This window comes from Gracilinanus agilis, chromosome 3 (assembly GCF_016433145.1).
Source record: "Gracilinanus agilis isolate LMUSP501 chromosome 3, AgileGrace, whole genome shotgun sequence".
Classification (NCBI taxonomy): Eukaryota; Metazoa; Chordata; class Mammalia; order Didelphimorphia; family Didelphidae; genus Gracilinanus; species Gracilinanus agilis.
Genome location: NC_058132.1, coordinates 436,242,749 through 436,270,043, shown reverse-complemented (window position 1 = coordinate 436,270,043; position 27,295 = coordinate 436,242,749). Strand labels below are relative to the sequence as shown.

Here is a 27,295-nt window from a genome sequence, read left to right as displayed (position 1 = left end):
GGCATGTGGTCATCTTATATTTTACCAACACTGCCTTAATTAAAATATTAATATTTCTTTTAATATCCATCTATATCCATTTTAATAATAACATGTGGGAGTTAATTCAATTTGGTCCATTGGATTATTCTCTTCATAATTTTCAACCAGGTGATGTGGTCTATGTGAAAAATTTTGCCAAAACATCAGCAATAGAACAAACTTGGGTAGGTCCTTATACAGTTGTGTTAATTTCACCATCTTCTGTAAAAGTCTTTGGTAGAGATTCGTGGTATCATTGTTCCCATATTAAATTAGCACATGGTATAAATAATGAAAATGTAGAAATTGTTAATAATGAAGAAGATGAAGAAGAAGAAATTGTGTAAATTGAGATCTTCAGTAAATTAGATATTCTGCAGTCAGAAAGTTCAGTAAGGAGAGGACCATTCCAGTGGAAGAGGACATTCAGATGAAGAGGATTCAAGATTCAGGATTAATGGACATTGTATTAAGACTGATGAACTTATAAAATTGAACTGATAAAAACTTTGTTTCAAAGGTATTTCCAGAGATGAGGAATAATCATGTACAATTTGGACAAATTGTTTGAAAAATTTTGGGTAATGTAAATAGTATCACTACATACTCATGTACATACAACGTTGCACATATTACTATCAAGAACTTTGAGGGAGAAAAGGAGAAGAGGAGAAAAAGAGAGAAAAGGAGATTTCCTTAAAGAATGGAACATTATGTGGAGAAAGGAGATCTGAAGGAGATTTGAAGTTTTGGGAGGTATCATACATCCAACAGGAACATATTGCAATATAACATATCAAATCAGATACATCAAAACACAAACATGTTAGGATGCATTGTATTCCTTATGGAATAAAACAATGTACAAATACTAATAAATTTAGAATTAGCTATAGGATAAGTAAGTATTAACAAAGGATAGTCAGTTACTAACAAAATTAGCTAGTTATTTAGTTAATATTTGGTTAGACTAATATACTAATAACATAGGGAGAGTTTAGAATAGTTTAGGCGAATAGGTAATAGATTAGATTAGAAGATAAGATAAGGTATTAATGTACATTATAGTGCAAATACAACAAACATAACAAAAATGCATTACATAAAGATCATATAACATACTACAGATCACGTATCACAAAATAATGTAAATAGATGCATAAATAAATGTAAATAGTATGTGTACATTGTAAATTGTATTATAATGTAAGTATTGTAGATATGTAAAGGATTTATATATGTATGTTTGATATGTATATATTATATTTACATATATGTATATCATACATGTATGTGTTGTGTGTATATTGTATGTATGTATCATATGTATATATTTATATCTGTAAATTCTGTGAATAATTTGCTGCTAATTGAATTGCAAACATTTAAATGTTATTTGCATAAGTGAGTTTGGTGTTTTTGTTGAAATTTTGATGTAAAAACTTATGTAATGTTTTGTTAAAATGTATTTTTCCAAACTCTTTTGCATTTATTAGTTAGTAGAATGCTTATGTATTAGTATAGGAGTTGTGTTTGATGATTTGTTTGAATTTTGTTTTGATATTTCAAATTAGTTTTTGATTTTGTTAATTTTGTTGAAAATTTTTACTTTGTAACTTTTTATTTTGTACTTTATGTAATTGTTCAATGTATTTTTCCCTTTGCCTTATTAAAATCCCTAAGGTAGGGAAGAGTAAGGTAGAATTAGATAGGATAAGATACAGTTAGTGTAGGTTGTTTGTCATTTTGGATTAGAATTTTAGTTTAGTTTGTAGTGCACAAATACCAAAATATTGTGTGGAACTCTATTTTGGCTTTGTGAAAAGAGGGGAACTTTTATGAGGAAAATTAAGAGTTTAGACATTTAATGAAATTAGCACCTGGCTGTCAGATAAGCTGTCAGATAAATTCCAATGATGCAAGTGCAAGGAAGGAAGTGATTCCAGAGAAACTCTGTTATGGCTGAGAGCAGTTGGATGATGGTGAACAGCTTCTGGAGGAGAGCCCAGGAGAGTGGATTTGTCTCCCAAAAGAAACACCTGCCTGTGGGAAATTCAAATTGAGCAGGAGGGTCAGACTTGGGTGGTGGACATGCCAGGCTGATTCAAGCTCCTTGTCTTTACCTTTTTGGATTAATTTTGCTGAGGACCTGTGCTGGATCATTGCTGGAACAGAAGTGAACTCAAGTTGTGAGACATCCATTCACCTTCCAGCCTTTTAGGCTAATCCAGGCAGCCTGGGTTAGAATGTGTAGACCCTGACCTAGCTCCCAGTCCCTGAGTTTTGTCCTTAGATACCTAGTTTTAGGGTGGCCTCTCCCTACATCTCTTACCCTTTAAATTTGTTATTAAATAGAGGTTTTTTGACTTCCTGTTGTTTCTTTTCCATAGTAAATAGGTATTCCTGGCTAATGTAGTCTGAGAGTCAGTTAGATCCCAACTGCCACTCACTCAAACTGTCACAGCCCTTTTGTATTTGCCTAAGGAAGTTATCCATCTTCATCCTTCATTCCTCCTTCATCCCTTCCCCCCTCCCAGGAATCCCTGTGTGTGTTAATTTTCCCACTTCAGAAGCCATGAAAAGCAGGATAGACTAAACTGAAAAGGAAAATCAAAAGATCGTACCTTAAACTATGTCTTTAAAGATTAGAATTGGGCAAGTGGAAGCTAATTCTATCATAAGACAACAAGAATTAATAAAGCAAAATCAAAAGAATGACAAAATAGAAGGAAACATGAAATATCTCATAGAAAAGACAGCTGAACTAGAAAACAGATCAAGGAAAGATAATTTGAGAATCATTGGTCTACCTGAAAACTTGGAAAAATTAGAAGTCTTGACATCATATTACAAGAAATCATCCAAGAAAACTGCCCTTATATTCTTGAACAAAAAGGCAAAATAGATATTGAAAGAATCCATAAATCGCCTTCTATCTTAAATCCTTGGAGATAATCCTCAGGAATGTAATAACCAAATTCAAGAGTTTCCAGGCCAAGGAGAATGTAGTGCAAGCAGCCAGAAAGAGATAATTCAGATGTCAAAGAACCCATTAGGATTACACAGGATCTGGCAGCCTCCACAGTACATGACCACAAGGCTTGGAACATGATATCAGAAAGGCAAGAGAATTGGGTCTACAACCAAGGATCACCTACCCATAAAAATTGACTATATACTTCCAGAGGAAATATGGACAAAACAAGATTTCCAAGCATTCCTAAATAAAAGACCAGAACAAATGGAAAATTTGATATCCAAATACAAAATTCAAGACTCATAAAAGTTAAACAAGAACGAGGGGAAAAAAATTAAGGGCTTCAGAAAGTCTACTTAAATTAATTAATTCAGTTAGGTTAATATAATAATTGATTATATTTTTATATGGAAAAATGATATCTGCAACTTAAAAACTATTTTCATTATAGTAATAGATAGAAGAAATATTCATAGAGTTTGTGGTCCTAAGTTGTTTAAGATTATATGTAAAAAAAATGGAGGGGTGAGTAGAGGATGCCAATAGAAACTAGAAGGAAGAAGAAATATAGGATAAATTATACCACATAAAGAGATGATTGGTGGGAGGAGGGAAGAATACTATTATAAGAAGGGGAGGAAGCAAGTGATAATAGGCAATACTTGATCCTTACTCTGAGTGGAATCAGCTCTAGAGGGAAGAAAATCTAGATCCAGATCTTATCCTATAGGAAATTTGAGAAGTAAGAAAGAAGTTGGGGAGTGGGGTCGAGGAGAATAAAAAAGGAGGAAAAGGTGGTGTAGGGACAATTAATAGACCTTAAAGAAAAATAAAAGAGGAATAAGAAGGGAGGGGGTGGGAAGGAAAGTAAAATAAGGATGGGCAAAATGAGAAATGATTAAAAGCAAAACACTGGAGTACAAGGAAATAGTGAAAGAAGAAAGGGCAGGATGAAAAGAGAAAATCAAAATGATGGGTAATATACAGGTGATAATTATATCTCTGAATGTGAATGGGATGAACTCACCAATAAAACAGAAGCAAATAGCAAAGTGGATTGGAAACCGAAATCCTACCATATGTTATCTACAAAAAACACACATGAGGAAGGTAGACAGACACAGGGTAAAGGTACTAGGCTGGGGCATAATTTATTGGGCATCAGCTGAGAAAAAAGAAGGCAGGAGTCACAATCATGATATCTGATAAAGCCAAAGTAAAAATAAATCTGATTAAAAGAGATAAGGAAGGTAATTACATCCTGATAAATGGTAGCATAGACAATAAGGAAATAGAGTACTCAACCTGCATACACAAAATGGTACAACATCCAGATTTTTAAAGGAGAAATTGTTGGAGCTTAAGGAGGAAAGAGATAGTAAAACTATACTAGTGGGGGACCTCAATATTCCTCTATCAGACCTAGATAAATCAAACCAAAAAATAAATATGAAAGAATTAAAGAGATGTAAATGAAATTTTAGAAAAATTAGAATTAATAGAAAAATAAATAGGGGAAAAAAGGAATATACTTTCTTTTCAGCAGCACATGTACATTCACAAATATTGACCATATACTATGGAATAAAAACATGGCAAAGTAATGCAAAAAAACAGAAATAATAAATACAACATTTTTCAGATCATAATATAATAAAAATTAGAATTAGTAAGAGTACATGGAGAGGAAGATAAAAAATTAATTGGAAATTAAATAATATAATTTTTCAAACTTGTTTGGTTAAAAAACAAGTCATAGAAACAATGATTTCACTGAAGTGAATTACAATGAGGAAACAACATATCAAAATCATTTGGATGCAGCCAAAACAGTACTCAGGGGCAAATTTATATCCCTGAGTATTATAAAGATTAATAATAATAAAGGCTGCTATAAATATAGAAATTTGTATTTTAATTAAAGCCATGCTGATAGATAAAGTCATTAGACCATGCACTTGTAAGAATTCAAAACTGCCGCCCAGCCATTATTGTTACCTCCCGTCTCTTCCTGAGTCTGCTAGCCAAGAGGTGGTTGCAAAAGAGGAGAGCTCAAAGTTACTACAGGAGCCTATATTCCTTCTCTTAGATCCTCCCACTTCCTGTCTACCATGAGGAATCATGGAAAATGTAGTTTCAAGGTCCCCCATGTGTCCATAGTAAATATATATATACTTTTAGATGGCATCTCCCAAATTTCACCTTTACAGTATATATATCAACAAATCAGACAGGAAAGAGATTGATGAATTGGGCATTCAAATTAAAAAAAACTTGATAGAGTAAAATTAAAAATTCCTGGATAAAAACTAAATTGGAAAACCTAAAAATCAATGGAGAAATCAACATTTTCTACTGTCAAGAGCCCCACAAAGCAAAGAGAAATCTTGGAAATATATTGATATTTCCCTGACTCCTTTTTCACATTTAAAGACCTGATGAAGATACTCAGAAGCATATTTGATTACATAAATAGATCTCTAAGCCCTAGTGCCAAATTAACAATTGTAATAAGAATCCTCATCCTTAAGATTAACATGGGGCTCATTAATCAAGGGAGAAGAATAGAATAATATGATTGCAGATAGTACATTAGGGTCGGGGAAAGAAAAGTCATTTCACTCAGACCCCAGAGTCTAACCTGTCCCACACAGCATCATTCCTGATAATGTCTGTTGTATTCTCTGTAATGACTACTGGTCCCATGAGAGAGATTATGGCTGCCATTGCTAGGAGTATGAGTCCCACTGCAGTCTCTGTGATTATTTGGGCTTCTATTTCTAATTATTGATCCTTTTATGCACAATTCATTGTTGCATGACCTGGACTGTGTAAGCTAGAAGGTCAAGTAGAGTACAGACTTTAGAACCCCAAGTTGCTTAGGGAAGTTGGAAGCAGTTAGAGCCAGGGTATATAAGGGGATGTCCCCCAACCATTCTGGTTTTAGGGGTACTAGAGTGGAGGGTGGTATGAATTAGACACTTCTTAGGCCTTAGCTATACCTCTTACCAGAAGTTTCCTTGTGCCTTACTTACTTGTACTATTCTTAATATCTAGACTGTCCCTCATTGACATGATTTCTACAGCTGTATAAGATCCTATAAGCAGTTGACTGAGACTAAACATTATCTCTTCAGATCTACAATCAACACCACCTGAAATACAGCTCATGCTTACTCGTTTACTTATTTATTTAGGTACTGGAGCAATAGAGAAGGAATGGAAAAGAACTGTGAAATGAGCTTTGCCCAATCTTGGGCAAATCCAGGGCCAAGTCTTAGCTGTTAGTTGATAGAGACCTCCTAATTCTCATCCCTCTTAAACCTCTTCTTTCCTTATTTGTTACCTCCTGTTATTAAAAACTACATCAATAGTTTCAAATAGAGTTTGCACATTTCAATTAAGGTCAAAATCAACAGACTTAACTTTAAGGAATTTTCATACTCCAATTTCAAGACTAACAGTTTGTAGAGAAGGTCAGCAGTCTGGGATTTGTTGATTTTATCACTTGTCCTTCTTTGTGAACTTTACCTGTCAGCCAGAAGGCACATTGTAGAGATACTTCTTTCCTCAACTGCTCAATCAAATTGGGGAAGAAATAAATCCAATCCTCTCAGTGACAGACCTTTCTCCCTCTAGTAAGGAACAACTAGACCATCCATCTTGGTGGGGATAGCTAACAGTTATTGACCTTAGAAGAACACATCCCTGCCTGGAGATTGAGAGTTTTGCAGTCTTCACCAACCTGATGCCTGGTTGCTACTTACAACTGCCACAGTGAAAACATTTTATAGGCCCTCTAGGTTTGAGAATGCTTTCAGCAGCATGTGTTGGAGTCCTTGTAATTTTTTTCAAAGAAACTATGATATCCTGAACTGCAACTAGTTGCTTAGTAGCTTATTGCAAAGAAGGGACGAGATCCTCAACTATAGATGTCAAAAAAGAGCTATTTTTAATGTTTCCTTTACCCTTGTTTAATTTTTCAAATTTCCATTTTTCATCTTTTTCATACTCCTCTCTTTCATGTTTTTCAAAAACATATATAACTGTGCATCCCCAATTTTTAAACAAGTTATAGAAATATACCATACATACATGTCATAACCATATCAGTGGGTGATGCCTTGGCATATGTGCCATCAGGTATAGCCATGACTGCAACTTTCTATGGGGCCCTGATGATTTTGAGGAAGGTATTGGCATTTACCTTTGGGAGAACAGAAATAACACACCCGGTTTTGGAGCAATTAGTGGATCACATGAAGACCTTAATTGAGATAAACAAGCAAATCAGGGAAGGGAAGGACCTAGATGCAAAGAGAAATCATGCAGCTAGAGATTATTGAGAGTGCAGTCATACCAAAAAAGGGGGGTGATATTAAACAACAAGCTAAAGATGAGAACCCTGAAGAACAACAGGTTACAGGGGCTGAAGCAGCTCCTGTGACTATACTTCCCATTATGATAGGACAGTGGTACAACCTGATGTGGGCATTATACATGTTAAAGGCTATAAACCTTTCTCTGGGGGTGATTTGAAGATCTTGAAATGGAGGTTCTCCTAATTCTATATAAATCCCCATAAACCAGTAAAGGAATACAAATGGGCCATGAGACTTTACAGTCCAACATTTGAGGATGTGGAATTGCTCCTATCAGAATTATATACCCCTAGTGAGAAGGCAAAATTTTATAGCTGAGACAAGAAGCAACCCCAGTCTTGCCTCTTGTCCAGAACAACATCAGGACTTAGAGCTCTCCTCACATGCAAACATGACTTATCTTAAAAGGTACAGGGTGGATTTAGCAGAAGCAATGAGGCTCCATGTAAGAAGATCAAATGCATGGGGGTCCTTTGAGAAGTTAAGGCAGGGGGAGGAAGAACACCCCAGCATTTACCTGGACAGGCTCTTAGAGACAGGTGAAACTGTCATAGGTTTCAGGGACATGACAGCTGAAGATAACATCCAGCATGTCAGGAGGCAGTTTGTAAAGGGAAGTCTGAACCACATCCAGCCTTATTTCAAGTTGCATTGCCCACAATGGGAGACCATTCCCATTGAAGAACTAAGAAAGACTGCTGCATATGTCCATAACTATAGGGATAGTGAGCCTAAGCAATCAAAGGCCTCTGAAAAGGATAGGGAGATTGCAGAGCTGAAGAGACAACTAAAAGAAGTGCAGAAGGGCAAGGAGATAGAGGAGATTAAGAATATGGCTCTGATGGCCAGCAATCAGAGGAGCCAGAGTAGGCCTAGACAATCTTCTAGCAATGCTAACAACTCTGTCAAGCATTGTTTTTTGTGCTCAAACTTTGTCATATAGTTTGTGAATGTAGGTTTAAATCTCAAATAAATTTTGGGAATAGAAGCAATAACAATAACAACAACAGGAGAAACACCTACTATAATTCTAGATACAACTGCAATACTAGTAGCAACAACAGGTATAACAACTGATACAGTGACAAAGTAAAGGCCAGATGTTGTGACCATAACTGTGTTAAATTTAGTAATTCCCCAAGTTTATAAAAAATGGAGGAATATATGTCCCAAGGAGCCAGGCCTCATACTAGCTTATGAACTGAGAAAGCAGCCTTAGTTGTTGCAGTGACAGAAAAGGGCAGTGACAGTGATGTGGCAGAGGAAAGTGGGAAAGACATGATGGGTGCAGAAGAAATTATGAATTATGGGTTGGTGGATGTAACACAAAGTTACAAAGAAATGACTGAAGAGGAGTTGCAAATGGAGGAGGATATAATAGAAATAAAGTAGAGAATTTATGGGAAGGGAAACAGTGATGTGATGTTATGAGGAAGATTAGTTAATTGATTACATATTAAGGTTGACCTAGCAGGAAGCCTGGAGCAATCTAGGATAGAATGAAGGAGGAAAAAGTGTGTGTGTGCCCTGAGAGACTCCATTAGTGGTGGGCAAACTTTTGCCAGCCCAGGGAGATCTCAGACTCTGCTTCCTGATTTCCTTGGGATCCTGAGTGGAGATGAATTTCCAGCAAGAGGAGAAGACCTACAGAGCAGAACCAAGCAGAGGAGGAATTTGAGACCTGGTGGACAGCACCTCAAGTTCACTCACTCTTCTTGGTATCTTGGACCACCTAGGATTTTGGCATCCTGTGAACCTCTTTGGAAAACTGTGAGAACCCTCAAAGCCACCCCTCTGATCCATAGCTGTGCTGTTCAAGTCTGGCTGGCACCAGGCTTGAATCAGCTCCCAGAGACTGAACTGCTTCTTGGGCCCTGCCTGTTAGATCACTTATATTAGTGTAGAAATAAGTCTTCCCCTTGCCCTGTGGTTTTGCTCTGCCTGTTAGATCACTTAGATTAGTGTAGAAATAAGTCTTCCCCTTGCCCTGTGGTTTTGCCCTTTAGATTTTTAAGTATAGAAATCCCTTTCCCACCTTTTAGTTAAACATAATTAAAGCTGTTAAACCCTTTTTACCTTGCCTGCTTGTTTCTAGACTCTGGCCTAGGGAGAGAAAGGTGACAGTTAAGGCTAACTGCCATTCCTGTGATAAATCCAGAGAACTCCTTATCCTGGGCCAGTCTCTTCTACAACCCAGTGTGTGTATCCACAACTATTTAGATTTATTATAATATCCCTGGTGCCCTCCATTACCTATATTTTCCACAGTGGGGAACACTGAAAGGGAACCAGGCACATTTGCACAAGTTCTTCATACAAGCTTGAAGAAAGTAGCATTCATTGATTCTCACTATGAGGGGAAAGAAACATCATTCTGTAGTAATACTGTGCATTACATCAATCTGTAGTACAGCAAGGCCAAACAACAAGGGCAATGGTTTTAGACAGGTGTTCAAATGGGGATCTCTTAGAAACAGACAGTATCAAGAAGGGATATGGGCTCCTGCAGACCATTGAGAAGGAAAGTGCAAAATTCTCAGACACAGACACAACCTCTTCTATATCACCAACTAGGGAAGCTGGAAGGAAAAGTGGAATGTCTAGTAGCTACAATACTAAAGAAAATTTAAAGCTTGATCCTGGAGCTAGGGAATTTGTACCAAGCCTATGTCAGGGTCAGGTGCATACAGATGTAGCACACTTTCAAGCCTGTGATACTCCAGAGAGAGCTGCCTTTGTAGTAGATTCTGAGTTAATGCATTTACAGGAATTCGATTCCATAAATGTCAGTAGCCAAGAAAGAAACAAGATGCGCCAATAGCAACAGAGAAAGAATCTACAACACTGACGTTGTTTCCTTTACAAAGTACACCTGCAGTTAAGTTTTCTGTTACTGACATAGATTCTAGGGATCAAATACAAGAAGAAGGCATAGACTCACAGGGTTGGGATGAAGTCATGAACCAAAAACACATTCCCAATTCTGAAGAATTTCCTTTAATGCAGAGAAATACCTCTCCTGAATCTAACTTTGCACAAGTCAAGCAAAGCATGTTCTTGAAGAGAAGGACACTCTACCTTACTCATGGTCTGGGAAAAATGAGATACACTTTGACACTGATAGGTCCATGAATGGCCCAGGGATGCCAATTAAGGAAGGCAGTCCAAAAAGCCATATTTGAAGGAGACTTACCATCATTACACTCACAGAATCCTGAGCCAGCACAGACAAGATCAATGAGATTTGGGGGACATTGAGATAGAATCACCTTTGGTGCCTGTTGATCAGACAGCTAAAGACAGAGAACCCTTGGTTATGGTGATGATAGGAGATCAAATCTATCCTACTCTTATTGACACCAGAGCAACCCGGTCTGTATTGACATCTGCACAAGAAAATTGTACACTAATGGGGTCTGTGAGAGTAAAATGCGCCACTGGGCAAAATGAGTTGGTGCCCAATCTAAGATCTAAGATGGTGAAAATAGGCCCAATCACTTTAGATCATTGCTTTCTGTTGATACCCGGATGCCCATCCAACCTTTTTTTTTTTGAGGGTACTTTTTTCTTTAATTTTCTTTAATTGATTAATTAAGAACATTTTCCCATGGTTACATGATTCATGTTCTTTTCTGTCCCCTCCTCCCACCCCTCCCATAGCCAACACGCAATTCCAATGGGTTTTACATGTTCCACTGATCAAGACCTATTTCCATAATATTGATATATGCACTAGGGTGATCATTTAGAGTCTACATCCCCAATCATGTTCCCATCGACCCATGTGATCAAGCAGTTGTTTTTCTTCTGTGTTTCTATTTCTACAGTTCTTTCTCTGGATGTGGATAGTGTTGAGGGCACTTTTAAAAAAATCTTAACTGCATGTGATCAAACAACATTAAGTGTTATACAAATATAATCATAAATATGAAGCATGCCAACCTTTCTCTATTCTTTTTTTAATTTTTTAATTTTTTTAAAATTTAAACATTTATTAAAATCATTTTTAACATGCTTACATGATTCATGCTCCTACTTTCCCCTTCACCCCCCGCACTCTCCCCACCCATAGCCGACGCACATTTCCACTGGTTTTGTCATGTGTCCTTGATCAAGACCCATTTCCAAATTGTTGGTGGTTGCATTGGTGTGGTAGTTTCGAGTCCACATCCCCAATCATGTCCACCCCGACCCATGCGTTCAAGCAGTTGTTTATCTTATATGTTTCCTCTCCTGCAGTTCTTCCTCTGAATGTGGGTAGTATCTTTACCATAAATCCCTCAGAGCTGTCCTGGGTCATTGCATTGTTGCTGGTACAGAAGCCCATTACATTCGATTTTACCACAGTATGTCAGTCTCTGTGTACAATGTTCTTCTGGCTCTGCTCCTTTCGCTCTGCATCAGTTCCTGGAGGTCTCTCCAGTTCGCCTGGAACTCCTCCAGTTTATTATTCCTTTTAGCACAATAGTATTCCATCCCCCGCATATACCACAGTTTGTTCAGCCATTCCCCAATTGAAGGGCATACCCTCCTTTTCCAGTTTGTTGCCACCACAAAAAGCTCAGCTATAAATATTTCTGTACAAGTCTGTTTATCTATGATCTCTTTGGGGTACAAACCCAACAATGGTATGGCTGGATCAAAGGGCAGGCATTCTTTTATAGCGCTTTGAGCATGATTCCAAATTGCCAGCCAGAATGGCTGGATCAGTTCACAACTCCACCAGCAATGCATTAATGTCCCAATTTTGCCACATCCCCTCCAACATTCATTGCTCTCCCCTTCTTTCATTTTAGCCAATCTGCTAGGTGTGAGGTGATACCTCAGAGTTGTTTTGATTTGCATTTCTCTAATTATTAGAGATTTGGAACACTTTCTCATGTACTTATTGATACTTTTGATTTCTTTACCTGAAAATTGCCTATTCATGTCTCTTGCCCATTTATCAATTGGGGAATGGCTTGATTTTTTATACATTTGCTTTAACTCCTTGTATATTTGAGTAATTAGACCCCTGTCAGAGTTTTTTGTTATAAAGATTTTTTCCCAATATCCAATTGTGTTGCTGGGCAATGAGAACCTAACTTTCCATCATTGTAAGGAGATCAACCCAGCCACACTAATGCCAGACTTACTGTTAGAAGGCGAACCCATCCATAGCTGTGCAGATACCTTGGAAATAGTTCAGAAAATTAAAATGACCTGACCAATATCTCTTTGGTCTCTCCAGACCTGACACTGTTTACCAATGGTTCCTGGTTTGTGTTAGATGGGGAAAGGTATATAGGTGCAGCTGTAGTGACTCAAGATGGGACTTTATGGTATGCAGCTCTTCCAAAGTCTATGAGTGCTCAAGGTCCCGAAATCCTGAGTCTCACCAGAGCTCTAGAAATTGGCCAGGATAGGAGGATAAACGTGTATACCAACAGCAAATACACATTCAATGTAGTCCATTGCATTGGCCAAATCTGGAGACATCGGGGATATATAACTGCTGATGGGAAGGAAATAACTTATGGGAGCCTTATAAACCATCTCCAGGAAGCTGTCTAGTTACCCAAAGAAGTGGCAGTGATGCATTGCTGATCCCATCAAAAGTGTGTAGATGGAGTCTCATAGGAAACAGAAGGGTGGACATTACAGCCAAATATGGTGCCTAATTTGGTCCCATCCATGTGCTGAACTTCTCCTTGGTGGACGAAGCAGATCTAAAACAGGCATACTCCTCAAGCAAAGTGAAGCACTGGATAGAAAATCTAGGGGCCAATGCAATGTATTGCGTGCCAAAAGCCATTATGGGACCCAATCCCTGGTGGATGGCATTCGAAGACACTGGACGTCTCCTGGCATATCCACTTGTGCAATTAGAACATGCCAGAAATGCAAAGTTTACTTGCAGTACAATCGGGGCATGACCAGAATTAGGGGACTAGGGGGAAGACAATTGGCATATACACCATTTAAGTGCTTACAGATTGATTATATATCAATGTCCAATTGTCAAGGATACAAATATGCCCTAGTCATCATTTACATATTGACTCAATGGCCAGAAGTGTTCCCTGCAAAGAAAAACAACTCAGCTTTTGTGGTGAAGACACTTCTGAGAGAGATAGTTCCGAGATTCTTTGTACCAAGTAGAATTGATTCGGACCATGGATCACACTTTTCTCAAAACAACTTGCATGAGATTTACAAGACCTTGGGTATAAGGAGAAGCTTACATTCTGTATATCACCCCCTCATCCTCAGGGCAAATTGAGATCTGCAATAAGAAAATTAAAAATCTGATTGGAAAAGTGTTTTCTGAAAGCCATCTGAAATAGGTACAAGCGCTCCCCATTGTTCTCTTCTATTTAAGAAGTCAACCCTGTAGTGACACACACTTATCACCATATGAACTCCTGTATGGTCATGCTCCATGGTATAGTTCATCCCAAAAGTCAGCTCTCTTGTCACACCTTGGAGCTGAATGTCAGATATATAATTATATAAAAGCCTTAAAGAAAAGACTGGATGAGTTGCACAAACTTGGATTGTTAACCCAGAGAGTTCCTTTAGACTTTAGCTTACATCAGTTTAAACTGGGAGATATGGTCTACATAAGGAACTTTGCAAGAAAATCTGTTCTAGACCCTAAATGGGTAGGGCCTTAACAAGTTCGATTAACTAGCCCAACATGTGTTAAAGTTGAGAACAGAGACCCCTGGTTCCATATCACACATGTGAAGCCTGTAAAAGAACATGCTGTACATGAAGAACACTATGAAAAACCAACTGAATTGGAGCAACATGAAATGAATGCATGGCCAGATCCACAGCAAACATAATGTACTGTTGAAGAAATTGAACTGCTTGAAATTCTTAAAAAAAACTGCAAAATTTTTTGCATCTCAAAAACAACACAATAGAAGTTAACACAATTACATCACAACTATTGTTCCTGATTAAGAGATTGAGAAGCCAACCACCCAGCAAGATGATAGACAACAGACAAATATGCATGTGGTACAGAGAAGACATGAAGAACACAGAAGCTACAAGCTGCAGAAATTCACAGCAGAGGCAACATGGAGGAATGGACAATCACAAGGATTTTGTAATCTTTATTAAGTACTGTGCAGGAAGACGACTGGCAATAATATCATGTCATAAACACACATTGCACAAATGAGACATTATATGGTAGCTTTCATGCCACACTACATATGCTACACAACAAGAATTGTGGTTCTCCAGTGTGCCCATAAGACCCGTGCTGTAAGGGGTAAGTATGTGCATGCATCTGCACTCATTAGTTCATTGGACACAACACAAAACCGATTGTTCGATTTTTGACATAGACCTCATGGAGATAAATGAGAGTCTCTAGTATGTATATATGTATTCTATGTACATATTACATATGAATATCTGTATATAATGGAGGAATATTCTAGAATCTCTAGCATATCAAAAGATCCATTGTTTGTTTTTTATTTGATAGACATCAAGGGAACTTCTACCTGTATATAGGCATTGTGTATAGCCTGCATTATAATTACTAACACATAGTATAGAGTTACTAACAACTTAGGGAAAAGTAGCTTCAGGGACCTTTTGAAATACAGAGTTAGTCAGGGAGAGTCACTATAGTATATGAGGATAAGTAATGTATATAGCCTTGTATATACTTATAACTAACAGGATAACATTAACATATTAACAATTCAGAACTTAGAAGTATTAATACCATTAACTAGCTTAAGTAAGGTACTAACATGAAAATTTAGAATTAAATGTTTCAGGTTTCTGTATAGATGGTTCTGTAACACTTTGCTTATAGAGTTTTACCATGTTCCTTTTGTTATGAGTTAGGAGCAAGTTAAGAAACAATTTAGTCTTTTGCAATTTTGTATTTGAATATGTTTCAAAGATATTTCATTGCATGCTTTAGGGATGGTGAATGCAGATTGTTGTAAATTTAGTTTTATGGTTGTGTTACTATGCTTGTTATGTTATTATGCTTGTACTTCATAACAAAACCCATTTTCCCCCTTGTTTAACCTTACTTTTCCCCTCCTTAGATAGGGGTAGATAGTTAAAATAAGCCATAGCAATAGCAAGACTAGGATTAAGGTGTTAAGAATAAGAAATTGCTTAGAAAGTTGCTTGAGTTATAGCATAGAGAGGGGTAAACTGGGTTGAAATATCTTAAGACTGCAGAATTCCCAGTGGAAATTCCACTAGAAAAGGGGGAATACTGTAACATGGAAAATGGCAGGGTGGAATTCTTTCAAAATACAGGTTCAAGCCTCATCCAGAATTCCAGGGGACCCCCCCCAAGAATTCTGGGTGAGGGAACAGTTTGACAGCAGTTAAACAGTTGATTCCTGGGGTTGAAGTGATCAGGTCACTCTGCTTTCTGTTCCCAGTTTGAGTTTGCTTGGGTGGCCATAGTGGCAAAAGCTATTTTGGTTTCTACTCAGGAGTTTGCCTGTCTAGTGGAGTTAGACTTTTATTGCAATAGCATTTTGTTATTCATCTAGTTATTTTAGATATTAGAAGTGATTATTATAAGCTTTGAGGGCCAGCTAGATATAAAGTCTGCCACTCCCTCCTGGGGGGGAGGGGCAGTATCTAACTAACAGTTCAGGGCTTCCCAGATCTTATCTAAATCCTTGATACCTCTGCCCTGCCTTCCCTTCATCTTTATCAGTAAAAACTTCATCTTTTAGTAGTTGTGTCTGACAATTATTTGGGCATACTCACAGCTACCATAAAGCTTGGTTCCCTTCAGTTGCCAGCTAAAGAAATCAGATCTTCCTCTGTTCTAGATAACAAGATATCAAGCTTCTCCTTTGTCCCTCAATCAAACCTATGGGGAATATAAGTTGAGAAAGTGAGCTTCATTAGGGACTTGCCTTTGCTGAACCTTGCCAGAAGACATTGCCCTGCCTCCATTTTCAACTGATTTCCAATTTCTTGGTGGGAGGGGTTGAGAGCAATGAGTACCTACCCCTCCCTCCTCACTCAAGCCTGAGTGTGGGGGAGGAGTGAGTCCTGCAGGTTTCTAGTTCAGGCCAACTCATCAGCTTCCCAACATCTCTGTTATTATCTACATAACACTAGTCTCCCAAAGGATCTGGGGGGGGAGATATTTTAAAGGGATTTTCTTAATCTCTCCCTCTGTCTCCTTGAAAAGCAAGAGAACAAGATTTCCAAGTAGATCAGAACTGACATATTCAGTGAGCCAGAACTGAAGATTTCATTGCCAGGGAGACCAGGACAGAGAAAAAGGAAGCAGTGCTGACAGTTAGGGCTTTCTGCCTCTGGATCTTGAGAGAGCAGGAGATCTGTCTCTAAGGCAAGGGTGACTAGTGGTTGGCTTATAGAAAACTGATTGAAGGAGGTTTTGGGTGGTGGCTGTTGTTTATTTAGGAAGATTGATAGTTAGTGAATCAATTTTTAGATAGAGTAGGTTAGAGCAGGTCTTGTGTTTGCCAGGCAAGAAGAACCTGTCTTTAGAAGACATTTAGAGAAAGGTTATTAGAAATTTTAGAGAGTATTAGGAATTTAGGTATATTCATAGGGTATTTGAATAAGAACCTCTTTTTTCTCTTTTTTATTTTCTATCTTTTCTTCTTAAGTTAAGCTAAGTGTTTTATTCATTTACTTTCCTTATTTTGTTGAACTCCTACTTTTAGCCCTTACATACCCAAAAGGCTTTAAAAGACTGCCTGACCTTTGATCCAGCCATGCCACTACTAGCTTGTACCTCAAAGAGATAATAAAGGAAATATGCATACAGAAATATTTACTGTCTCATTCTTTGTGGTGTCAAAAAAAACTGATTAATAAGGTGGTGTCCATAGATTGGGGTGTAAGATTTAAATTAATATCAGTAACTCCAAGTATTATATTTTATAATGTTTATTAATACTCACTTGAAGTAGAAAGAAAATAAATTAAGAGAGATAGAAGTTCAAACCTAATTATCTAACAAAAATGAAACCCTGTTCTTTTCCCTGTCCCAAAGCTTGCTTTAGCTGCTGTGATCACGGGAGAAAGAGGGGCAGGGCTACACAAAACTTTTATCCTCCAAAATGTAAGGACATTATATGAGAACTGAAGTGGGATGCTGGCATATAGGGTTCTGGGGAACAGATCCTAATTACACAATCCTCCCTTGATTCCAATGGAAAATGAGTATGTAGAAATCTCCCAGATTTACATGCCTCGGTTCCCCATGGAATCAGTACACATAAACAACTTATATTTCTAACGATCTTCAACTGGACATTCATACAATATTGGACTTTTTAAGAGGAAATTACCATAATTTGGGGATAAGATGGAAATAAAAGAGATAGAACAAAACTAATGATTGCTAGGCACTTTGACAAAAGGCCAATTAGAGGGTAGTCCCCTTTGGCATGAGGGTATACATTTGAAATAAATTAATTAAAACCACAATAATTTCACTACATCCCAAAGTTCATTCTGGATCTTTTGGTGTAGTGAATGGTTTCTGCAGGCATCTTCATGGTGCCTTCTCCAAATAGTTCACTTTCTTGATTCAGGAAGGTAGCAAGTTTCTTATCTTAACTTATTTATAGTTTCCATCTTTACAGTCAAGTCATTCACCCATTCTGAATTTATCTTGGTGTAGGGTGTGAGATGTTGATCTAAACTGATTCTCTCCCATATTGTTTTCCAAATTTCCCAGCAGTTTTTGTCAAATACTGGATTCATGTCCCAAAAGTTGGGCTCTTTGGGTTTATCATACACTGTCTTACTGATGTCACTTACCCCAAGTCTATTCCACTGATCCTCCTCTCTCTCTCTTAGCCAGTACCATACCGCTGCTTTATAGTATTGTTTAATATCTGGTACTGCTAGGCCTCCTTCCTTCACATTTTTTTTCATTATTTCCCTTGATATTCTTGATTTTTGTTATTCCAAATGAACTTTGTTATAGGTTTTTTCTAATTCAGTAAAAAAAGTTTTTTGGTAGTTTGATAGGAATGGTGCTAAATAGGTAAATTAATTTGGGTAGAATGGTCATTTTTATTATTTTAGCTCATCATACCCATGAGCAATCAATATTTTTCAAATTGTTTAGATCTAGTTTTAATTGTTTGGAAAGTGTTTTGTAGTTGTTTTTGTATAATTCCTATGTTTGTTTTGGTAGATAGATTCCTAAATATTTTATATTGTCTAGGGTGATTTTAAATGGTGTTTCTCTTTCTACCTTTTGCTGCTGTGATGTGTTGGAAATATATAGAAATGCTGATGATTTATGTGCATTTATTTTGTAACCTGAAACTTTGCTAAAGTTGTTGATTATTTCTACAAGCTTATCAGTTGATTCTCTAGGATTTTTTAAGTAGACCATCATATCATCTGCAAAGAGTGATAGCTTTGTCTCCTCATTGCCTATTTTGATACCTTCTTTTTCTTTTTTAATTGCCACTGCTAGTGTTTCTAGTACAATGTTAAATAATAGAGGAGATAATGGGCATCCTCAAAGTCCATGTGTATTCCTTAGCCTTTTGGGGTCCTAAGTCTTGCTGGTCTCAGGAACAGGCCCTGGAGCTGCCAATGATTCAATGGGTGCCCCAAACTTGCTCTATTTCTCTTGAGCTGGTTTTGGTGTTGTAGGTGGTTTGTGTGTGTGTGTGTGTGGGGGGGTTCAGCCCACGATTTAGTGAGAGCTGTTTCACTCCTTTATAGCATGGAAATGCCCAGATTCCACGTACCTTCCACGCTGCGCCGTGTTGTGGGGTCCCTCTGTTAATCTGGATTTGTTTTTATGTCCCCTTGAGGATTCCTGTATGTTTTGGTTAGGAGTGGTTAAGCACTGCTTTTTACTCTGCCACCATCTTAACCAGGAAGCCTGTTTTCAAATTTTTTAAGTTGCATGCCCAATTCATTATCTCTGCCCTCCCTAATTTGTTAATATATGCACTCAAGGGTATAAATTTCCTTCTGAGTACTGCCTTGGCTGAATCCCACAGAGTTTGGTAGGATATCTCATCATTGTCATTCTCTTCAATGAAATTGTTGATTGTTTCTATGATTTCTTCTTTGACTAGCTGGTTTTTTAGAATCATATTATTTAATTTCAAATTAGTTTTTGATTTTCCTGTCAAGGTGCCCTTACTAATTATTATTTTTATTGCATTATGGTCTGAGAAGGTTGCATTTATTATCTGCTCTTTTTTATTTGTTTGCAATGTTTCTATGCCCTATTACATGGTCAATCTTTGTGAATGTACCATGTGCAACTTAAAAGAAGATGTATTCCTTTTTGTTTCTATTTATTTTTCTCCACATACATATTAAATCTAATTTTTCTAGGACTTCATTCATCTCTTTTACCTGTTTCTTATTTATTTTTTGGTTTCATTTATCTAGATATGAAAGAGGGATATTTAGATCTCCCACTGGAGATTTCCTTCTTGATATTTGCCAGTTTCTCCTTTATGAATCTTGTTGTTATGCCATTTGGTGCATACATATTGAGAACTGTTATTTCCTCATTGGCTATATGGCCTTTAATAGGATTTAATGACCTTCCCTGTCTTTTTTAATCATATCTATTTTCACTGCGGCTTTGTCAGAAATCATAATAGCCACTCCTGCCTTCTTTTTCTCATTTGATGCCCAAAAGATTTTAATCAAGACCTTTAATTTAAACCTGTGTATGTCCTCCCACCTCATATGTGTTTCTTGTAGACAACATATGTTAGGATTTTTGTTTCTAATCTACTCTGCTATTTGCTTCCTTTTTATGGGCAAGTTCATCCCATTCACATTCAAAGTTATAATTATCAGTTGTGTATTCCCCAACATTTTGGTATCCTCTCCTAGTTCTACACCTTCTTCTTACACTATTTCCTTTTAAATCAGTGGTTTGCTTTATGCCAGTAACCCTTGTCCCCTCCTTTGATTTACTTCCCTTTCTACCCCCTCCCTTATTATTCCCCTCTATTTATTTTTAAGGCCTAATTACAGGGTTAATTACACTGACAGTAAGGTTTAAATATTACCTTTTAATGCTCTCTTCCTCTCCTTCTTATCATAGTATTTATCACATCCCCTTCCCATGCCCTCTTTGTGTGTAATAAAATATCCTCTTTTTCTTATTCATTCCAGTTTCTCTTAGTGTCCTCTACTATTCACATCCCTCTTTCCCACACCCATATCATCTTAGACCATTTAGTATTCCAACCTCTCCATATGAATAATTCTTCTAATTACTATAATAGTGAATACTATAAAAGTGAATAGTGCTCCTTACAGAGAATTATATATAACATTTCTCCACATAGGAATACCAATAATTAAATCTTATTCATGCCCTTAAAGAGACAAATTTTAAAAATACGTGTTTTCTTTCTCTCCCCTCTGTTTCTTATTTACCTTTTCATGTTTCCTTGATTTTTGTGGTTGGATATTGAACATTCCATTTAGTCCTTGACTTTTCAGTTCAAATACTTGGAAATCTTCTATCTTGTTGAATGCCCAAACTTTCCCCTCGAAATATATCTTTAGTTTTGATGGGTAGGTAATCTGTGGTTGTAGACCCAGTTCTCTTGCTTTTCTGAATATCATATTGCAAGCCTTACAGTCTTTTAGTGTGGGGGCTGCCAGATCCTGTGTGATCCTGATTGGTGCTCCTCGAATATCTGAATTATCTCATTCTGGCTTCTTGCATAATTTTTTCTTTTACTTGGAAGCTCTTGAATTTGGCTATTATGTTCCTGGGGGTTATCTTTTCAGGGTCTAGTGTAGAGGGTGATCTATGGATCCTTTCAATGTCTATATTCCCCTCTTTTTGTAGAACTTCATGGCAATTTTGGTGAATAATTTCTTTTAATATGGATTCCAAATTTATAGTAATTTCTGCTTTTTCAGAAAGACCAATGATTCTCAGATTGTCTCTTCTTGACTGGTTTTCTAGGTCTGTCACTTTCTCATTGAGATATTTTATGTTTTCTTCTATTTTATCAGTCTTTTGACTTTGTTTTATTTTTTCTTACTGTCTTGAGAGATCATTGGCTTCTAATTGCTCAAATCTTGCCTTTAGAGAGTGGTTTTCCTTTTCAATCTGGTCATTTCTGGTTTTCAATTTGCTCATCAGTTCATTTGATGTCTGAGCCTCAGTTTCCAATTGTAAAATTTTGCCTTTTAAACTGTTATTTTCTTGCCAGATTTTGGTTTCCAATTTGCTTACTGTTTCATTTGATTTTGGGGCATCTTTCTCCAATTGGGAGTTTCTGTCTTCTAACCTGTTAATTTCCTTTTGAGCTATTTCCCACTTCTCTCACCGAATCTCTTCCATCTTTCTCATCTCAGATTTGAACTTTTCAATAGCTTTTGGCCAGTTTTCATTATTTTGGGAAGGTTTGGATGTGATTACTTGTTTGTTCTCCTCTGCTGTTTGCTCTTTTGTCTGGATTTTATCTGTGTAAAAGTTGTCGAGTGTTACAGATTTCTTCTTGATGATCTTTCTCTTTTGGGGTTTTTGTCTCTGGCTTCTCATTGTTAGCCCTGCACCCTCTCAGGTTTATCCTCACACTCAGGGACTGTCTGCACTCTTTAGGCTCCTGAGGTCTCAGGTCTAGTTGTTCTCAGGGTCAAGCCTCCTGGTAGTCCCCTTGCTTGTTCCTCTGCCTGAGGCTCCTTTAACAGGCTGAGGGAGCTGCTTCCACAGTTGTGAACCCCTTCTGCACTGGGTCCCCACTCAAGGTCCTCACATATGTTCAAGATCTGAGTCCTTGCCTGTGCTCAGGTTCTGTGTCTGGTCTTGTGTCTATGCCCTCACTCGTGCCTATGCTCAGGGTCTGAGTTCAAAGTCTGTGCATTCTTTAGCCTCTTGGGGTCTTAAGTATTGCTGCTCTCAGGAGCAGACCCTGGTGACCCCAGGTAGCTGCTAGGGACTTAATGAGTGCCCCAATCTTGCTCTAACTCTTGTGCGCTGGCTTTGGCACTGTAGGTGGTGTGGTGTGTGGAAGGGAGTCTCTCAGCTCGTGTTTTAGTGAGAACTGTTTCACCCCTTTATAAAAGCATGGAAATGCCCCAACTTCACATACCTCAAATGCTGAGCCCTGTTGTGGGGTCCCTTTATTCCTCTGGATTTGTTTTTATGTCTTCTTGAGGAGTCCTGTATGCTTCAGTTAGGAGAGGTTAAGCAGCTGTTTTTTACTCTGCAACCATCTTAACCAGGATGTCAATGTTTCATAATACTTAACAATCAATGGCAGGTATCCATAGACTAAAGCTTTTGGGTATGCATTAATATTAGGGATAATGGATATTGTAAGCTTATATTAGTGCAAAATCAAAGAATACATTAATACATGTAACTTGTGTTTCAAGTGCAAAAAATGAGAGAAAAAGGAAATCTCAAATACTCTATTGCTTAAAAAAAATTGAAAAATATATAGTTCACATTCCAGGAAAAGTGTCAGCCAAGGAGAAGCAGAATACAAATGTTTTTCACCCAAAAAAGAGATCCATTTCCTTTTTAACCTGGCCATGATTCACACTATGACTGCAAATTATTTTCACCAAGTAACAGCTTTATAAAACAGCTAATTCACATTCAAATAATACCAAAATACCCCAAATCATAAGAGCACATTTAATGACAACAGCAAACAAACCAGCTATCATTAGGATTCACAGGAGTCTTTATAGCCACTGAAGCTCATCAATATTTGTCACAAGTTCTCCAGATCTAGCCAAACTTTCAACCTAGCCTGAGATATTTTTAACAAAATCTTTTACTACCATCATTCCAAATTCCATCATTGTCAGCAGAGCCCAGAAAAAAAACACAAACCTCTCTACTGCTGATGAAGACCTTTTGAGTCTAAAATGTCACCAAGAATCTAAATCAATCTGATGGAAAAGTAGAGTAAGATGAAGAATTACAAATATGAAAACCATCCAGAAGCCACTAGACTCCATGGGAAATGCTCCCTCTCAGGAAAGATCCAGAGGTTCCCACTCCCCGTAGGGTTTTCCCACCAGTATGAGACTGTAACAGCAGTAAAAGTTGTGTATTTATATGTCCCATCCATTACATTTTTATAAATGTGGAGGTGGGTAATACAATAGTGCTATTGCACTTAACTTCAATTACTAAATGAAACCTTACCTCTTATTACAAACAACCCAAAGGCAGGCAAATGGTCAGTCAAAGGTAGTGGTGTTATTAAATATTTGAAAATCACTTCTGAAGACCCATTAAATTCAATTTAAATTCTTATGTCATTAAATTCTCCAAAGGTTGTATGTAGGTTGTGATCAGTCTGATGGAGTCCATTCATCATCATCTAAGTGACAATTAACAAAGGCAAAAAGAAACAAAGTGCTGTTTAGGCAACATGTGACCTCAATGGATCTGGTTACACATCCAGCATCCATAAGGACCTATGGTTTTGCCATGGAAAAGGGTTTGTGCAAGTTGTTTATGGACTTTTACAATGGTATTTTCTTCAGTCCTGTCATGGGGGAGGTACAAATAAAGACAACATAACAGCACATATAGTTAATGGCCAAAACACAGTAGCTGAAAATGACTTAGTGTGAAAGAAGATATTACATTAGATTAATATGTGAACTTAAAGAACAAAATTAAATCTTAAAACAAACAATAAGAAAATACAATATATGTGACAGGATACAGGCACTGAATTCGAGTCCTTTTCTCCAAGCCCAGTACCTGAATTACAGAGATTTCTTCACTATTTTGGAGGGGAACAAACTCAAACAGTTAACATCAATAAGGCAATGGCATCTGAAAAAGCCTAAAAATTCACCTCCAGATTCATTAAGGTTCCTTCCTCTCCTGAGTATCATTATCGATGATACTCAGGTCACACTTCTGGGTCACACTTCTTTGGTCACACTTCTGGGGTTCCCCATACCTGCAATGGACATAGTGTGGACAAACCCCATATTAGATATGTTGCAGAGACTAGGCAGGCCAAAATAGCAAGGGAGTGTAGGGAGATGAATCTCTCCTCTGAATCTTGACATTATACAAGCTAACAGCAAGATATCCAGTCAGTACACCCAGGAAAAGAAGAAAGAAAAGACATTCTAAATCTTTGGTAAGGCTCTTTCGTAGAATAAGCCATGCTTAAAATTTTACTTACTCTCTGTAAGTGGTACTACATTAGTATGTATTGGCTAGGAGTAAAGTTAAGAGGTTTGGAAGAGTAACCTTCCTTTCCCTCCCTCCTGGAGGAAAAAAAAACTTCAGGGATCTGCTTGCTTCCACTGCCATGTGGGCAGGTAGTTAAGATGATGGAAGCATCTCCTTAGGTAAAAGCCTTTTGGAGGATAATTGTTGCCTACAAGAAACAGCAACAGAAAGCACTCAGATATTAGTAATGCAAGGGAAAGAGGGAGTTGTACCTTAGCCTCTGAGCAGAAAATGGCTCACAAGGACCCTCAAGGCAGTGTCTGGTCAAATGTGGGAGGCAGCTGGGAGGCAGTGGGAGTAGTAGCAGTAACAGCAGAAGCAGCAACAGCAATAGTAGTAGTAGCTGCCAGAGGAGAGGGAACAGCAGGGATGGGGGAAGCTTTTTGAACTAATCTGTGTTTTTGTCTATTTAAAAAAAATCACTCTACCAACTTACAGAGGAGCAAGGGTTCTAAACTCCAGAGTTTTAGTTGCCACAATGTAAGATTTAAATTAACATAAATAACTCCAAATATTATATTTTATAAGTTTATTAATAATCACTTGACGTAGAAATAAAATAAGCTTAAATAGATAGAAGTTCAAACCTAATTATCTAACAAAAAATAAACCCATGGGAGTAAGTTCTCCTGCATTCCCTAAAGCTTGCTACGCTATAGCCACTGTAATCAGCAGAAAGAGAGAGAGGGGTGGAGCTACACATTTTCCCCTGAGTACTGCTTTGGCCATAAATTTTAACATGCTGTCTTATCATTGTTATTCTCTTAAATGTAATCAGTGATTGTTTCAGTGATTTGTTTTTTGATTCACGAGTTTTGAAGTATTAGTTATTTGGTTTCCAATAACTTTTTAATCTGATGCTCCATTAACACTTAAAGAATATAATTTTTATTGCATTATGATCTGAAAAAGGTGCATATTTCTGCTCCTCTGCATTTGGTTGTGGAGGTTTTATTCCCCAAAACATGGTAAATATTTGTATATGTGCCATTTTTACTGAAAAGAAGGCATATTCCTTTTGATCTATATTGAGTTTCCTCCAAATACCAATTAAATCTAAGTTTTCTAAAATTTCATTCACTTCCCTAACTTTCTTATTTATTTTTTGGTTAGATTTATCTAATTTTGATAGGGGAAGGTTGAGGTCCCCATTTGTAGAGTTTTACTAACTATTTCATCTTTAAGCTCTTTTAGTATTTCCTTTAAATATTTGGATGCTGTGTTTGCTTTGACAGCACATAGTACAAACCCAATAATGGTATGCCTGGATCAAAGGGCAGGCATTTTTTTTAAAGTCCTTTGGGTATAATTCCAAATTGCCTTCCAGAATGGTTGGACCAATTCACAACTCCACCAACAGTTGTTTTAATTTACAACCAGAGAATTTGCATTTCTCTAATCAGGAGGGATTTAGAACCCTCTTTCATGTGTTATTAATAGTTTTGATTTCATCATCTGAAAACTGCTTATTCATGTCCCTTGACCAGTCATCAATTGGGGAATGGCTTGCTTTTTGAAAATTTGACTTAGTTCCTCATATATTTGGGAAATTACACTTTTGTCAGACAGTTTTGTTATAAAAATGTTCTCTCAGTTTGTTGCTTTCCATCGCATTTTGGTTATATTGGTTTTGTTTATACAAAACTTTAAAAAAATAATATAATCAAAGTCAATCATTTCATATTTTGCAATGTTAACTATCTCTTGCTTGGTCTTAAATTCCTTCTTTTCCCACAGATGTGACAAGTATACTCTTCTATGATCACCTAATTTATTTATGAAAAATATATGGAACACTTCATGAATTTGCATGTCATTATTGCACAGGGGACATGCTAATCTTCTTTGTATCATTCCAGACTTCCCTCCCTAGTGTTCATTGGATTATTGGTGGAGCAAGGATTTGGTTCCTCTAACCTGAAGTCATCAAAAGATCAGCCTGGACCAGTTGTGAGAATTCCAATATCCTAGCCCTCTCTAGAATCCAGCCAAGGCTGTCTGCCCAATTGAAGCCAGTTTAGCAGAGAAGCTGAATGATCCTCATCCTTAGAATTCTATTTGCCAGTTAGCTGAGTTTTAGATATATCTCACCTTCTTCCCTCACCCAGAAGCTATTAGCCATTAAACTGTGGTTTAGATACTTATTGTGTCTTCCTCTACCCCCAAGAAAAAAAGCCCACTGTTAGATATCTTCCTAAACCTGAGTTTCCCTGGCTAGGATAGTGACCAGTATAACTGTCAACTGTCATTTTAACAACTAATGTATTTCACTTAATCCTACATTCCTAGTGCACGTCCCCAGTTAACCTGTGTCACTCCTGTCACTTGTGGGTATGTGGGTGTGACCTAGTTGTGAATATTACCCTGTGTTAAGGCAGTTACCTATTTCAGTACAGAGCTTGAGTTGTTTGTCCTAATAAGATAATAGAAAAACAACTTCGACAGGTGCTATGTCACATCTGGTCTTGTGAGGATTTATGCTACTTTTGAATCCTCAGAGTTTTATGGCCCAGATAAGTGTCCACAGCCCATCTTTAAGTCTGTTCCCAGAGTTAGTGTGATGGATTGAGTCTGAAGGTGTTAGGCAAGTAGATACAAGACCAATTAAATTACTTGACAAAGGTCTCATTTTAACTTTGTACTAGAATTTATTAATTCAGCAAATATTACCACAAAGTTATAACCTCTATTCTTTTTTATTTATAATTTATT

At 37.3% G+C, this 27,295-nt stretch overlaps 1 non-coding gene and 1 pseudogene across 1 annotated transcript; both read right to left on the bottom strand.

Moving 5' to 3' along the window:
• Positions 1–27,295, bottom strand: part of LOC123241676 — a 66,109-nt pseudogene that overhangs the window by 8,699 nt on the left and 30,115 nt on the right.
• LOC123243401 lies at positions 26,366–26,467 on the bottom strand. Its single transcript, XR_006505936.1, has one exon. It is a non-coding gene; the product is annotated as a U6 spliceosomal RNA (small nuclear RNA).